Source organism: Tachyglossus aculeatus, chromosome 1 (genome assembly GCF_015852505.1).
Source record: "Tachyglossus aculeatus isolate mTacAcu1 chromosome 1, mTacAcu1.pri, whole genome shotgun sequence".
NCBI lineage: Eukaryota > Metazoa > Chordata > Mammalia > Monotremata > Tachyglossidae > Tachyglossus > Tachyglossus aculeatus.
The window spans coordinates 156,343-171,364 of record NC_052066.1 but is presented as its reverse complement, the minus strand read 5'-3'; the positions used below and the strand labels follow the sequence as shown (position 1 = coordinate 171,364).

General features: G+C 49.8%; 1 protein-coding gene across 1 annotated transcript in view; it reads left to right on the top strand.

Annotated features, from left to right (window-relative positions):
- Positions 1-5,112: 5,112 nt before the first annotated feature.
- GOLGB1 (golgin B1) overlaps positions 5,113-15,022 on the top strand; it is a 41,834-nt gene continuing 31,924 nt past the window's right edge. Inside the window, exon 1 of the mRNA XM_038746882.1 lies at positions 5,113-5,134. The gene's annotated coding sequence lies outside the window, so the exon portion shown is untranslated. The remainder of the gene's footprint in view (positions 5,135-15,022) is intronic.

Sequence of the window (15,022 nt, the reverse complement as noted above, 5' to 3'; positions counted from 1 at the left end):
CAGCCCGCACCCTCGGTTCCTCTGCCGCTAATCTCCTCACCGTTAGGCCTCGTTCTCACCTGTCCCGCCGTCGACCCCCGGCCCACGTCATCCCCCTGGCCTAGAATGCCCTCCCTAGCTAGCCGAGCTAGCTCTCTTCCTCCCTTCAAAGCCCTACTGAGAGCTCACCTCCTCCAGGAGGCCTTCCCAGACTGAGCCCCCTCCTTCCTCTCTCCCTCCTCCCTCTCCCCATCACCCCCGCCTTACCTCCTTCCCTTCCCACAGCACCTGTATATATGTATATATGTTTGTACGTATTTATTACTCTATTTATTTTACTTGTACATATTCTATTTATTTTATTTTGTTAATATGTTTTGTTTTGTTCTCTGTCTCCCCCTTCTAGACTGTGAGCCCACTGTTGGGTAGGGACCATCTCTATATGTTGCCAACTTGTACTTCCCAAGCGCTTAGTACAGTGTTCTGCACAAAGTAAGCGCTCAATAAATACGATTGAATGAATGAGTGACTGAATCACATCTCTTCCAGGAAGCCTTCCCTCACTCACCTCTCCTCTCCCCACCCTTCTCTCCCTTGCTCATGCCCCTAGCAACTCTCCCTGTACTCTTGAACTCTGATGAACATATCCTTTGACTCTGTTGCTTCCGCTACCATCTCATTTATTCATTCATTCATTCAGTCGTATTTATTGAGCGCTTACTGTGTGCAGAGCACTGTACTAAGCGCTTGGGAAGTTCAAGTTGGCAACATATAGAGACGGTCCCTACCCAAGAGCAGGCTCACAGTCTAGAAGGGGAAGACAGACAACAAAACAAAACATATTAACAAAATAAAATAAATAGAATAGTAAATATGTACCAGTAAAATAAATGGAGTAATAAATCTGCACAAAAATATATACAGGTGCTGTGGGGAGGGGAAGGAGGTAAGGCCAGGGGGATGGGGGGTGGAGGGGGAGAGGAAGGAGGGGGCTCAGTCTGGGAAAGCCTTCTGGAGGAGGTGAGCTCTCAGTAGGGCCTTGAAGGGAGGAAGAGAGCTAGCTTGGTGGATGTGGGGAGGGAGGGCATTCCAGGCCCGGGGGAGGACGTGGGCCGGGGGTCGATGGCGGGACAGGCGAGAACGAGGCCTAACGGTGAGGAGATTAGCGGCGGAGGAGCGGAGCGTGCGGGCTGGGCTGGAGAAGGACAGAAGGGAGGGGAGGGAGGAGGGGGTGAGGGGATGGACAGCCTTGAAGCCCAGGGTGAGGAGTTTTTGCCTGATGCGCAGATTGATTGGCAGCCACTGGAGATTTTTGAGGAGGGGAGTAACACGCCCATAGTGTTTCTGCACAAAGAAAGATTAGATTGTAAAATCCTGGAGGGCAGGAATAGCACGGGCCTGGGAGTCAGAAAGACTCGGGTTCTAATCCCAGCCCCGCCACTTGTCTGTTGTGGGACCTTAGGCAAGTCACTCACCTTCTCCATGCCTCAGTTACCTCATCTGCAAAACGGGGATGAAGACTCGGAGCCCCATTTGGGAGAGGGACTGCGTCCAAACGGATTAGTTTGTATCTACCTCAGTGCTTAGGACAGTGCCTAAACAATTAAAACAACAAAAACAGTGCATTGCACACAGGAAGTGCTCAATAAGTCCCACTGATTGATCAGGAAGGCCTCCTGGAGAAGGTGGATTTTCAGAAGGCGGCATAACCTAGTGGAGAGCGCATGGGACTCTAAATCAGGGGCCCTGGCTCTGTCACTTACCTGCTGGGTGACTTTGGGTAAGGCACTTAACTTCTTTATTTCTGTTTACTCACCTGTAAAATGGGGGTGCAATTCTTGCTCTCCCTCCCCTTTCAGATGGTGAATCCTTTGTGCCACAGGGACTGTGTCCACTCTGGTTAACTTGGATCTACCCCAGTGCTCAGCACAATGCTTGGCAAATTGTAAAGCCTAAATAAATCCCATCACCATCATTACTATTGTTAAGAGACAATGGAGGTCTGTGGTCTGGTGGAGTTAATAATAATGATGATAATAATAATATTAATCTATTCTATTTATTTTATGTCTATTCTATTTATTTTATTTTGTTAATATGCTTGGTTTTGTTCTCTGTCTCCCCCTTTTAGACTGTGAGCCCACTGTTGGGTAGGGACTGTCTCTATGTGTTGCCAACTTGTACTTCTCAAGCGCTTAGTACAGTGCTCTGCACACAGTAAGCGCTCAATAAATACGATTGATGATGATGATAATAATAAAATGATATTTGTGGTTTTTGTTAAGCGCTATGTTCCAAGCACTGTTCTAAGCGCTGAAGGAGAAAGAAGCTAATAGGGTTGGACACAGTCCCTGTCCCACATAGGGCTCATGAGTTTAATCCCATTTTACAGATGAGGGAACTGAGAAGTTAAGTGACTTGCCCAAGGTCACGCAACAGACAGGTGGCAGAGCCGGAATTCGAACTCAGGTCCTTCTGACTCCTAGGCCCGTGTTCTATCCACTAGGCCACGTTTCTTGAGCATCCCTCAGTGATCCTACCTTTGACCTCCAGCCAGAGAACCCCTCAGTGCCCTAAGCGCTTAGTACAGTGCTCTGCACACAGTAAGCACTTAATAAGTATGATTGAATAAATGAATGACCCCACCTTTAAACCTCCAGCCATAGTACCTCTCAGTGGCCTGGCTGTGGCAAGTGGGCTGGGGCCTCAGAGGAGCCACTCTGCTCCTGTCCTTCCTCTCATGTCTCCACACCCATTTCACCCACCCCCGAACAATCACTCTTCCCCTCTTCAAAGCCCTACTGAAGGTGCATCTCCTCCAAGAGGCCATCTCGGATTAAGCCCCATTTTCCTCATTCATTCATTCATTCAATTGTATTTATTGAGCACTTCCTGTGTGCAGAGCACTGTACTAAGTGCTTGGAAAGTACAATTCAGCAACAGAGACAATCCCTACCCAACAACAGGCTCACAGTCTAGAAGGAGGGAGACAGATAGCCAAGCACTCCTTCTCTAGTACTTCTTTTTAAATGGTATCCAGGAAATAATAACAATGATGGCACGTATTAAGCTCTTACTATGTGCAAAGCACTGTTCTAAGCGCTGGGGGGTTACAAGGTGATCAGGTTGTCTCACGGGGGGCTCACAGGCTTCATCCCCATTTTACAGATGAGGTAACTGAGGCACAGAAAAGTTAAGTGACTTGCCCAAAGTCACACAGCTGACAAGTGGTGGGGCTGGGATTTGAACCCATGACCTCTGACTCCAAAGCCCATGCTCTTTCCACTGAGTCACGCTGCTTCTCTAAAGTGTCTGGGAAAGTAGGAAAGTGCCGCATCACATTACCCTGAAAATGAGGGTGGGAGACATAGCATATGAGGAAGGGCTAAGCGTCGAAGGACAGAAATTTATTTTGGAATGTGTCTTCATAAATCCTTTCCAAATAAGAGGAAATAGGTCTTGGTTAGCATGCAACTTTTTGGAGTGATGATGACGTTCTAAGCGCTGGGGCAGCTACGGGGTAATGAGATTGGCCAAGGTCCCTGTCCCACAGGGGGCCCATGGTCTCCATCCCCATTTTCCAGATGGGGGAACTGAGGCCCAGAGAATAATAATAATAATGATCAATCAATCAATCGTATTTATTGAGCGCTTGTGTGCAGAGCACTGTACTAAGCGCTTGGGAAGTACAAGTCAGCAACATATAGAGACAGTCCGTACCCAACAGTGGGCTCACAGTCTAAAAGGGGGAGACAGAGAACAAAACCAAACATACTAACAAAATAAAATAAATAGAATAGATATGTACAAGTAAAATAGAGTAATAGAGATGGAGAATGATAGCATTTATTAAGCGCTTACTATGTGCAAACCACTGTTCTAAGCACTGAGGGGGTTATAAGGTGATCAGTTCGTCCCACGGGGGGCTCACAGTCTTAATCCCCATTTTCCAGATGAGGGAACTGAGGCCCAGAGAAGTGAAGTGACTTGCCCAAAGTCACACGGCTGACAAGTGGCAGAGTAAGGATTTGAACCCACGACCTCTGACTCCAAAGCCCGGGCTCTTTCCACTGAGCCACGCAGTGACAGTCCCCGAGTCACAGAGCAGGCAATCAATCAATCAATCAATCGTATTTATTGAGCAATTACTGTGTGCAGAGCACTGTACTAAGCACTTGGGAAGTCCAAGTGGCAACATATAGAGACAGTCCCTACCCAACAGTGGGCTCACAGTCTAAAAGGGGGAGACAGAGAACAAAACCAAACATACTAACAAAATAAAATAAATAGAATAGATAGATACAAGTAAAATAAATAAATATTATAAATAAGGCAAGCGGCGGAGTGGACGTTAGAAGCCACGACTCGTCCCTTCAAGGCCCTGCTGAGAGCTCACCTCCTTCAGGAGGCCTTCCCAGACTGAGCCCCTTCCTTCCTCTCCCCCTCCATCCCCATCTTACCTCCTTCCCTTCCCCACAGCACCTGTATATATGTATATATGTTTGTACATATTTATTACTCTATTTATTTTACTTGTACATATCTATTCTATTTATTTTATTTTGTTAGTATGTAGGGTTTTGTTCTCTGTCTCCCCCTTTTAGACTGTGAACCCACTGTTGGGTAGGGACTGTCTTTATATGTTGCCAACTTGTACTTCCCAAGCGCTTAGTCCAGTGCTCTGCACATAGTAAGCGCTCAATAAATACGATTGATGAGGACGATGATGATAGGCCACGGCCCCTCGGCTTCCGTCCAGTGCTAGGCCCCCAGCGGCCGCCGGATGGCGCTGCGCTGGCGCCGGCCCCTTCCGCCGCCCTGATTGGACGAGCCTGGGAGGGGGCGGGGCCTCCCCGGCCTCCCCAGCGCCGATTGGCCCCGGCCCGAGTCGGGGGCCTGCGCCGCCCAACGGGCGAGGGAGGGGAGGCCGGCTCCGCGGGCCCGGACGGTTCCCCCGGCAACGCCCAGCTGATCGGAGCGCCCATTGGCCCGGCGGCCTGTCTCGTCGGGACGCCCGCTCCCTATTGGTCCGGGACGGCCGAGGGGGCGGGGCCAGGGGAGGGGGGAGGGGGCGCGGCCTCCACCGGGTTCCTGTGCTGATGTGGCCGCCGGAGCCGCGGGGAGGGACGAGCACCGACCCACCGACCGACTGACTGTGAGTACTGAGAGCTCACCTCCTCCAGGAGGCCTTCCCAGACTGAGCCCCTTCCTTCCTCTCCCCCTCGTCATCATCATCATCAAGCGTATTTATTGAGCGCTTACTGTGTGCAGAGCACTGGACTAAGCGCTTGGGAAGTACAAGCTGGCAACATCTAGAGACAGTCCCTACCCAACAGTGGGCTCACAGTCTAAAAGGGGGAGACGGACAACAAAACCAAACATACTAACAAAATAAAATAAATAGATATGTACAAGTAAAATAGAGTAACAAATATGTACAAACATACCTCCTTCCCTTCCCCACAGCAGCTGTATATATGTATATATGTTTGTACATATTTATTACTCTATTTTACTTGTACCTATCTATTCTATTTTATTTTGTTAGTATGTTTGGTTTTGTTCTCTGTCTCCCCCTTTTAGACTGTGAGCCCACTGTTGGGTAGGGACCGTCTCTATGTGTTGCCGACTTGTACTTCCCAAGCGCTTAGTACAGTGCTCTGCACACAGTGAGAGCTCAATAAATACGATTGATGATGATGATATGTTGCCAACTTGTACTTCCCAAGCGCTTAGTACAGTGCCCTGCACACAGTAAGCGCTCAATAAATACGATTGATTGATTGATTGAGTGCGGGCCGTTAGCGGGCTTCATCCTCTAGATCCCCCCGCCCCCGCCCCCGCGGCCCGGGCTGTGCCCTCTCCTTTCCTGCCCCTGGACTGTGGGGGGCCCCCCCTCCCCTGCACGTGTGGAGGGCCGGTGGTGGTGTGGGGGGTTGAGGGGCTCCCGACCCCGGGGGAACCCCCCTCTCCGCCCCGGGAGGGGTGGAGACGATTGGGGTCTCCTGGCCTGGGGGACCGCCCTCCTTCCCCAGAATAATAATAATAATGGCATTTATTAATCGCTTACTATGTGCAAAGCACCGTTCTAAGCGCCGGGGAGGCTACAAAGTGATCAGGTTGTCCCACGGGGGCTCACAGTCTCAATCCCCATTTTACAGATGAGGTAACTGAGGCCCGGAGAAGTGAAGTGGGTAGGGACCGTCTCTATATGTTGCCAACTTGGACTTCCCAAGCGCTTAGTACAGTGCTCTGCACACAGTAAGCGCTCAATAAATGCGATTGATTGATTGATTGACCCCCAGGCCTGTGACCCCCGTGACCCCCAGGCCCGTGACCCCCCCATAATAATGATCATTCAGTCATCATTATTATCCCCCAATAATAATGATCATTCAGTCATCACTATTTTTTTTTGACGGCATTTATTAACCTTTATATATGCATATATGTTTGTACATATTTATTACTGTATTTATTTTGCTTGTACATATCTATTCTATTGATTTTATTTTGTGAATATGTTTTGTTTTGTTCTCTGTCTCCCCTTTCTAGACTGTGAGCCCACTGTTGGGGTAGGGACCATCTCTATATGTTGCCAACATGGACTTCCCAAGCGCTTAGTACACTGCTCTGCACACAGTAAGCGCTCAATAAATGCGATTGATTGATTGAAGTGACTTGCCCGAAGTCCCACAGCTGACAATTGGCAGAGACGGGGTTTGAGCCCGTGACCTCTGACTCCAAAGCCTGGGCTCTTTCCACTGAGCCGCGCTGCTTTTCCAGAGCCCCTGTCTCCCCCTTTTAGACTGTGAGCCCACTGTGGGGTAGGGACTGGCTCTATATGTTGCCAACTTGTACTTCCCAAGCGCTTAGTACAGTGCTCTGCACACAGTAAGTGCTCAAAAAATACGACTGATTGATTGATTGATTGATTGGAGGCTCCTAGCCCGGGGGACCCCGCTCCCTCCCTGCCCCTGGGTGTGTCGGGGGTGGCTGGGGGAGCTCCTGACCCCAGAGGGACCCTTTTCCCTGCATCTGGAGATTGGGGGTTGGCGGGGGGCCCCGAGGGAACCCCCTCTCAACCCTTGGAGGTGTGAAGGGTCCCCCTCCAAAGCCCCGCCTTACCTCCTTCCCCTCCCCACAGCACCTGTGTATATGTGTATATGACATATTTATTACTCTATTTTACGTGTACATATTTATTCTATTTATTTTATTTTGTTAATATATTTTGTTTTGTTGTCTGTCTCCCCCTTCTATACTGTGAGCCCGCTGTTGGGTAGGGACTGTCTCTCTATGTTGCCAAGTTGTACTTCCCAAGCGCTTAGTACAGTGCTCTGCACACAGGAAGCGCTCAATAAATACAACTGAATGAATCATCGTCGTCATCAATTGTATTTATTGAGCGCTTACTATGTGCAGAGCACTGTACTAAGCGCTTGGGAAGTACAGCTTGGCAACATATAGAGACAGTTCCTACCCAACAGTGGGCTCACAGAATGAATGAAAAGGGTCAGGGGGTCGGGGTCAGCACCCCTGACCCTGGAGGGATCTCTTCCCTGTCCCTGGAGTTGGGAGAGGGGGCTGGGGGGACTCCTGACTCCAGGGAGACTCCCTCCCTGCTCCTGGAGATGTGGAGCTGGGTGGCACCTGACCCCAGAGGGATCCTACCTCCCTGTCCCTGGAGTTGTGGGGGGTTGGGGGCTTTTGACCCAGGAGGATTCCCCCCTCCCTGCCCCTGGAAGTGTGGGGGGCTAGGGGACTCCCGATCTCCGGGGTATCCCCTCCCTGCCCTTGGAAGTCTGGAGGGTTGGGGGCTCTCATCCCAGCTCCGTCACTTGTGTGCTGTGTGACCCTGGGCAAGTCACTTCTTCTTTGGGACTCAGTTCCCTCATCTGCAATTTGGGGATAAATCAAGCAACGGTATTTATTGTTGCTTACTGTGCTCAGAGCACTTACTAAGGACTTTGGAGAGTACAGTACAATAGAGTTGGTAGCCATGATCCCTCCCCGCTAAGAGCTTACAGTCTAAAGCGGGAGACAGACGTTGAAATAACTACAGATTGGGGAAATGGGAGCGTATAAAGTTACGAACAGAAGTGCTGTGTTGGGTTGAAGGTGGGGTAAATATCAACTGCTTTAAAGGTCACAGATCTAAGCAAATGGGCCAAGCAGAGGAGAGGGCCAATAGGGAAATGGGGGCTTAGTTGGGGAAGGTCTCTTGGAGGAGATGGGATCTTAGGGGGGTTTTGAAGGTGGGGAATGGGGTAGACTGTGGGATATGAAGAGGGAGGGAGTTTCAGGCCCGAACGTGAACACATGCTAGGGGTTGTCAGGGGGAAAGTTGAGATCGAGGTATAGTGAATAGGTTGGCATTAGAGGAGTGGAGTATATGGGCTGTTGAAGTAGGAGATCAACAAGGTGAGATGGGAGGGGGTTAACAAATATTTGTTGTACCTTCTCCTTAGCTGTGCCCTCTTCTCCCCCCTGCCCCCCACCATGGAGGACAGGGGCCGTGTCTGACCTGATGATCTTGTGTCTGACCCAGTGCTTAGTACGGTGTTTGTCATTTATTAATCAGTCAGATTTATTACTACAGTTCTGTGTGCAGAGCACTGTACTTAGTGCTTGGGAGAGTACAAAGTAAGAGTTGGTACACATGTTACTGCATCAGCCTCCTCTCTGATCTCCCATCCTCCTGTCTCTCCCCACTTCAGTCTATACTTCACGCTGCTGCCCGGATCATCTTTGTGCAGAAACGCCCTGGGCATGTTACTCCCTTCCTCAAAAATCTCCAGTGGCTACCAATCAACCTACGCATCAGGCAAAAACTCCTCACTCTCGGCTTCAAGGCTCTCCATCCCCTCGCCCCCTCCTACCTCACCTCCCTTCTTTCCTTGTCCAGCCCAGCCCGCACCCTCCGCTCCTCTGCCGCTAATCTCCTCACCGTTAGGCCTCGTTCTCGCCTGTCCCGCCGTCGACCCCCGGCCCACATCCTCCCCCTGGCCTGGAATGCCCTCCTTCCGCACATCCGCCAAGCTAGCTCTCTTCCTCCTTCAAAGCCCTACTGAGAGCCCACCTCCTCTAGGAGGCCTTCCCAGACTGAGCCCCCTCCTTCCTCTCCCCCTCCTCCCCCTCCCCATCCCCCCTGCCTTACCTCCTTCCCCTCCTCACAGCACCTGTATATATGTTTGTACATATTTATTATTCTATTTTACTTGTACATATTTATTCTATTGATTTTATTTTGTTAATATGTTTTGTTTTGTTGTGTGTCTCCCCCTTCTAGACTGTGAGCCTGCTGTTGGGTAGGGACCGTCTCTATATGTTGCCAACTTGTACTTCCCAAGCGCTTAGTACAGTGCTCTGCACACAGTAAGTCCTCAATAAATACGATTGAATGAATGACTGAATGTTCATGTTCCCTTCCCACAAGGATCTTAAACCCTGGAAGGAGAGACAGACATTAATATAAATGAATTATGGATATATACATAAGTGGGGCTGACAAAATAATCCAAGTGCAAGGCTGATGCAGAAGGAAGAGGGAGTAGAGGAAATGAAACTGTAGTCAGGGAAGGCCTCTTTCGGGAGAGGTGCTTTTAATAAGACTTTGACTGTGGGGGAAGCAGTGGTGTGTCAGATAAGAAGAAGGGAGTTCCAGGCCAGAGGGAACGATGAAGCAGACGAGATCGAGGGACAGCGAGTAGGTTGTCATTAGCCGAGAGCAGTGTGTGGGCTGGATTATTGTGGGAGAGCAGCGAGGAGAGGTAAGAGAGGGCAAAGTCATTGAGAGCTTTAAAGCCGACGGAAAGGAGTTTTTGTTGGATGTGGAAGTGGATGGGCAACCAACAGAGGTTCTTGAGGAGTGGAGAAACTTGGACAGGATGTTTTTGTAGAAAAATTCAGGCAGCAGAGTGAATTATGGACTGGAATGGCAAGAGGCAGGGAGGTCAGTGAGGAGGCTGATGTGTAGTCAAGGCGGACTACACATAGGATAGATGCTTAGATTAACACGGAAGCATTTTAAATGGAGAGGAAAGGGCAGATTTTAGCAGTGTAAAGGTTGAACCAACAGGATCTGGTGACAGATTGATTATGTTGTTTGAATGAGAGAGATGAGTTGAGACGTGGCAGATGTTGGTGTTGGCTTCTAGACTGTGAGCCCACTGTTGGGTAGGGACCGTCTCTATATGTTGTCAACTTGTACTTCCCAAGCGCTTAGTACAGTGCTCTGCACACAGTGAGCGCTCAATAAATACGATTGATTGATTGATTGATTGTTGCATACGGTGATGGGAAAGTCATGAGGAAGATAGGGTTTGGGTGAGAAGATGTCCAAAACAGAACATGTTAAGATTGAGGTGTCAGCAGGCCATCCAAGTAGAGATGTCCTGAAGGCAGGAGGAGATGTGAGACTTCAGGAAAGGAGCGAGATCAGGCCTGGAGAGGGAGATTTGGGAATCATCCGCATAGAGCTGGAAGTTGAAGTTGTGGGAGTCAGTGAGCTCTCTGAGGGACTGGGTGTAGATGGAGGAAGGAAGGGGCCCCAGAACTGAGCCTTGAGTTTGTTTTAGTGGTATTTGTTGAGCGCTTACTTGGTGCCAGGCACTGTACTAAACTCTAGGGTAGATACGAGATCATCAGGTCAGACTCAGTCCCTGTCCCATGGGAAGGGCTCACAGTCTAAGTAGGAGAGAGAGCAGGTACTGAATCCCCGTTTTACAAAGGAGGAAACTTGAGTGACTCCCAAGTGCTTCACAAATCTGACAATGAATGTTGTTAGTTTTAGTAGTTGTAAGTACTCTGAATGTCCTCTGAATGTCCACTGGCTGCAATGCAATGTACAAAGCACTCAAAAAAGTCAACAGGAGCCCAAAACATGTTCCCTGCTCAAAAAAGGGATGCAGACATGTTTATGTATCAAGTAGTTACAATAAAGAGCTGCATAAACATGTACGCAAGAGTGCCAAGGATGGGCATAAATTAAAGTAGTAGAGGCTGATGGTTTGTATGACATGGCGGGCTGGGGGCCACCTGGGGAAGGTTTGTTGGAAGACGTGCCATTTTCCCTGGTATTTTAGACTTTTAGACTGTGAGCCCACTGTTGGGTAGGGACTGTCTCTATATGTTGCCAATTTGTACTTCCCAAGCGCTTAGTACAGTGCTCTGCACATAGTAAGTAAGCGCTCAATAAATACGATTGATGATGATGATGATGATGGTATTTATTGGGCACCCCCTGGGGAAAGTGTTCTGTACCAATTGCTTGCAAAAGTCTGCCTGAAATCAAGCCCATCTCCTCCAGGGAGCCTTCCCTGATTAACCAAAGCCTTATTAAAAGCACATCTTCAAGAGGCCTTCCCTGACTAAACCCTCATTTCTTTCTCCCACTCCTTTCCGCGTCACTTGGATTTGCACCCTTTATTCACCCCACCCTCAGCCCCACTGCACTTGGGCAGATATATTTAAAGCACTTGATCACCGTGTCCCTTCCTACCTCACTTTGTTACTCTCCTACTGCAGCACAGTCTGCACACTTCACTCTTCTAATGCTAACCTTCTCGTTGTACCTCGATCACCGCTGTCTAGCCACTGACCTCTCTCCCACGTCCTGCCTCTGGCCCGGAACACCGTCCCTCCTCATATCCTACGAGCAGTTTCTCTCCTCACCTTCAAAGCCTTATTGCAGACACATCTCCTCCAAGAGGCCTTCCCTGATTAAGCCCTCCTTTCCTCTTCTCCCAATCCCTTCTACGTCGCCCTGACTTGCTCCCTTCATTCCTCCCCCCTCCCAGCCCCACAGCACTTGTACATATCTGTAATTCATTTACTTATATTAATGTCTGACTGTAAGCTCATCATGGACAAGGAATGTGTCTGTTCTCAAGGACTTGGAGGAATGCTCTGCACACAATAAGCACTCAGTAAGTACGATTGACTGACTGAAGGACCTGTAATTTATTTATTTTGTTTGCCTCCCCCTCTAGATCTTAAGCTCCTTGTGGGCAGGGAACTTTCCTTCCAAGTCGGTTATATTGTACTCTCCCGAGCACTTAATACACTGCTGTGCACAGAGTAAGCACTCCGTAAATATGATTTGATGGGATTAATCTCTCATCTGTTATATCATACTCTCCCATGTGCTTAGTACAGTGCCCTGCACACAGTAAGCACTCAATAGTTTGATTGATCTTCCAACACTATTTCCTGGCTTCTGCCACCTCAGCCCATCTTTATCACCTTATCACTTCCTCCACCTGCCTCCACCACAGCACTCATGTAGAGATCTTTCTCCTCCATTGCTTCCTCCTACCTGGAACTTATTTTAGCATCTGTCTCCCCTAGTAGTCTGTAAGCTCTCTGAAGGCAGAGATTCTATCTACTCAGTGTAGGGTGCCCTCCCAAACGTGTAGTACAGTGCTCTAAAAGGAGTAGGTGCTTATTAGGTATTGATTGAATGCCAACAGAAGCACAAGATCTGTTCCACGTCCCCAGGGCCCTAGACTGTAGCAGGGAGACAGGCATACAAATATTTGCACGTGGAACACTCAGAATAAATATTTGACGGTTCATGTGCACACAAGTGCAGGAAAGGGGGAGAGGGTGGACCTGGGTGCCGGAGGGGGAGGCTGGGCTGGTCGGACCCAGGTCTTTGAAGTTAATTGCAGAAGGCCTCCTGGAGGAGGAGGGATTTTGAGGGGGCTCTGGCAATGGGAGAGAGCAGTGGTCTGCCGAATTGGCCCCCCTGACTTCTCTCTGTCTTTCAGTCTCCATACTCAGTCCCGTCAGAGCCCCGTAATCCCTCCAGAATCCACCCCTTCCTCTCCATGCAAACTGCCACCATGCTGGTTCAAGCACTCATATTCCACCTTGGCTGTTGCATCAGCCTCCTTGCTGACCTCCCTGCCTCCAGCCTCTCCCCATCACTTTTCTAAAACATCATTCTGCACACATCTCCCTCTTACTCAAAATCAATCAATCGTATTTATTGAGCACTTACTGTGTGCAGAGCACTGTACTAAGCGCTTGGGAAGTACAAGTCGGCAACACATAGAGAGGGTTACCCATCCCTTTCTGCAGTAAGCAGAGACTACTGTACATTTAGCTGTAAGGCTCTGTCAGCTTTCTCCCTCCTAGTTATTCGTCCTTCTCCCACTACACCTCAGCTCACACTCTTCATTCCTCCCAAACTAACCCTCTCACTGTGCCTCACTCTCATCTCTCCCCCTGCCAACCTCTTTTGTTAAGCGCTTATTATATAATAATAACGATGGGATTTATTAAGCGCTTACTCTGTGCAAAGCACTGTTCTAAGCACTGGGGGGATGCAAGGTGATCAGGTTGTCCCACGTGGGGCTTACAGTCTTAATCCCCATTTTCCAGATGAGGTAACTGAGGCCCAGAGAAGTGAAGTGACTTGCCCAGAGTCACCCAGCTGACAAGTGGCGGAGCCGGGATTGGAACCCATGACCTCTGACTCCCAAGCCCGTGCTCTTTCCACTGAGCCACGCTGCTTCTCTAATTATATGCCAGGCACTGTACACTGGGGCTCCGAGTCTTAGTCCTCATTTTCCAGATGTGGTAACTGAGGCACAGAGAAGTGAAGTCAGTTGCCCGAGGTCACACAACAGACAAGTGGAAGAGTCGGGATGAGGACCCACGTTTTATGTCTCCCAAGCCCATGCCCTATTCACTAGGCCACATCGCCTCTCCACCTTCTCTTGCTCCCACATACCCTGCCTTCTGCCTGGAACTCCCTCCCCCTCCTTATCCAGCAGACCGTCTTCACATCTCCTCCAGGAGGCCTTCCCCGATTCATCACTCATTTTCCTATCCTTTTCCTCCGCAACTGCCACTTCAGGGAGCCAAGCCCTTGGGTTCTCACCACCCTCTCCTCTGCACTTATGTAAATATACCTTTGCCCTCTAGTCCTTCCTCCTACCTGTAATTTATTCCAATCCACTAACTCTTTTGTATGCTCCCAAACACTAAATGTAGTGCTCTGCACACAGTAGGTACTCAGCAATACAGTTGATTGACTTTCAGGTGGGGGAACAGTTTGTTTTTTTAAAAATTATGTTTGTTAAGCACTTCCTATGTGCCGGGTACTGTATTAAACTCTGGGGTAGATACAGGATCATCAGATTAGACTCAGTCCCATATGGGGCTCAGAGTCTCAATCCCCATTTCACAGATGAGGAAACTGAGGCTATGAAGTAAAGCAACGTGCCCAGGGTCACCCAGAAGATAAGCAGCAGAGCCGAGATTAAAGCCCAGGTCCTTCTGACTCCAAAGTCCTGGCTCTGTCCACTAGGCCACTTTGATGCAAGTTAATCAGGTCGGACACTGTCCCTGTTTCAAATGGGGCCCACATTCTAAGAGGCAGGCTCATTTTACAGATGAGGAAACTGAGGCTCAGGAAAGTTAAGTGACTTGCCCCAGGTGCCCAGCAGGCCAGCAACAGAGCCGGGGTAAGCACTCAGTATCTCCGGCTTCCGGGCCTGGGCTCTTTCCTCTGCCTCTGTTCTGAGGGAGGTGTCCCGTGCGCGCGCTGACCCGACTGTCCGGGTTCCCCGGGGAGGACTGACCGTCCAGCCGTCGCCAGGGGCTGCCGTGGCGGCAGTCCCGCGGGGTGGGCACCTCTGCCCCCGTGCTGCCCACTCGGCCTTCCTTTGGGTGGAATGCCTTCTCCCGGATGCACCCGCCCATTTCCCGCCCCCCCTCTGCCCGTGTCTGACTCGAGCTGCAGTCTGTCCTGCTTACGTCCGGTCTTCCGGACCGTCCTGCCAGGATTCTCTGCGTGGCTGCCTCCGGGGTCCGGGCCTGAGGCCGAGCAGGGCTGTTTTGTTTTGTTGTCTGTCTCCCCCTTCTAGACTGTAAGCCCGTTGTTGGGTAGGGACTGTCTATGTTTCCGACTTGTACTTCCCCAGCGCTTAGTCCAGTGCTCTGCACACAGTAAGCGCTCAATAAATACGATTGAATGAATGAATGCACATAGTAAGCACTCAATAAATACCATTGATTGGTCAGTATCTCT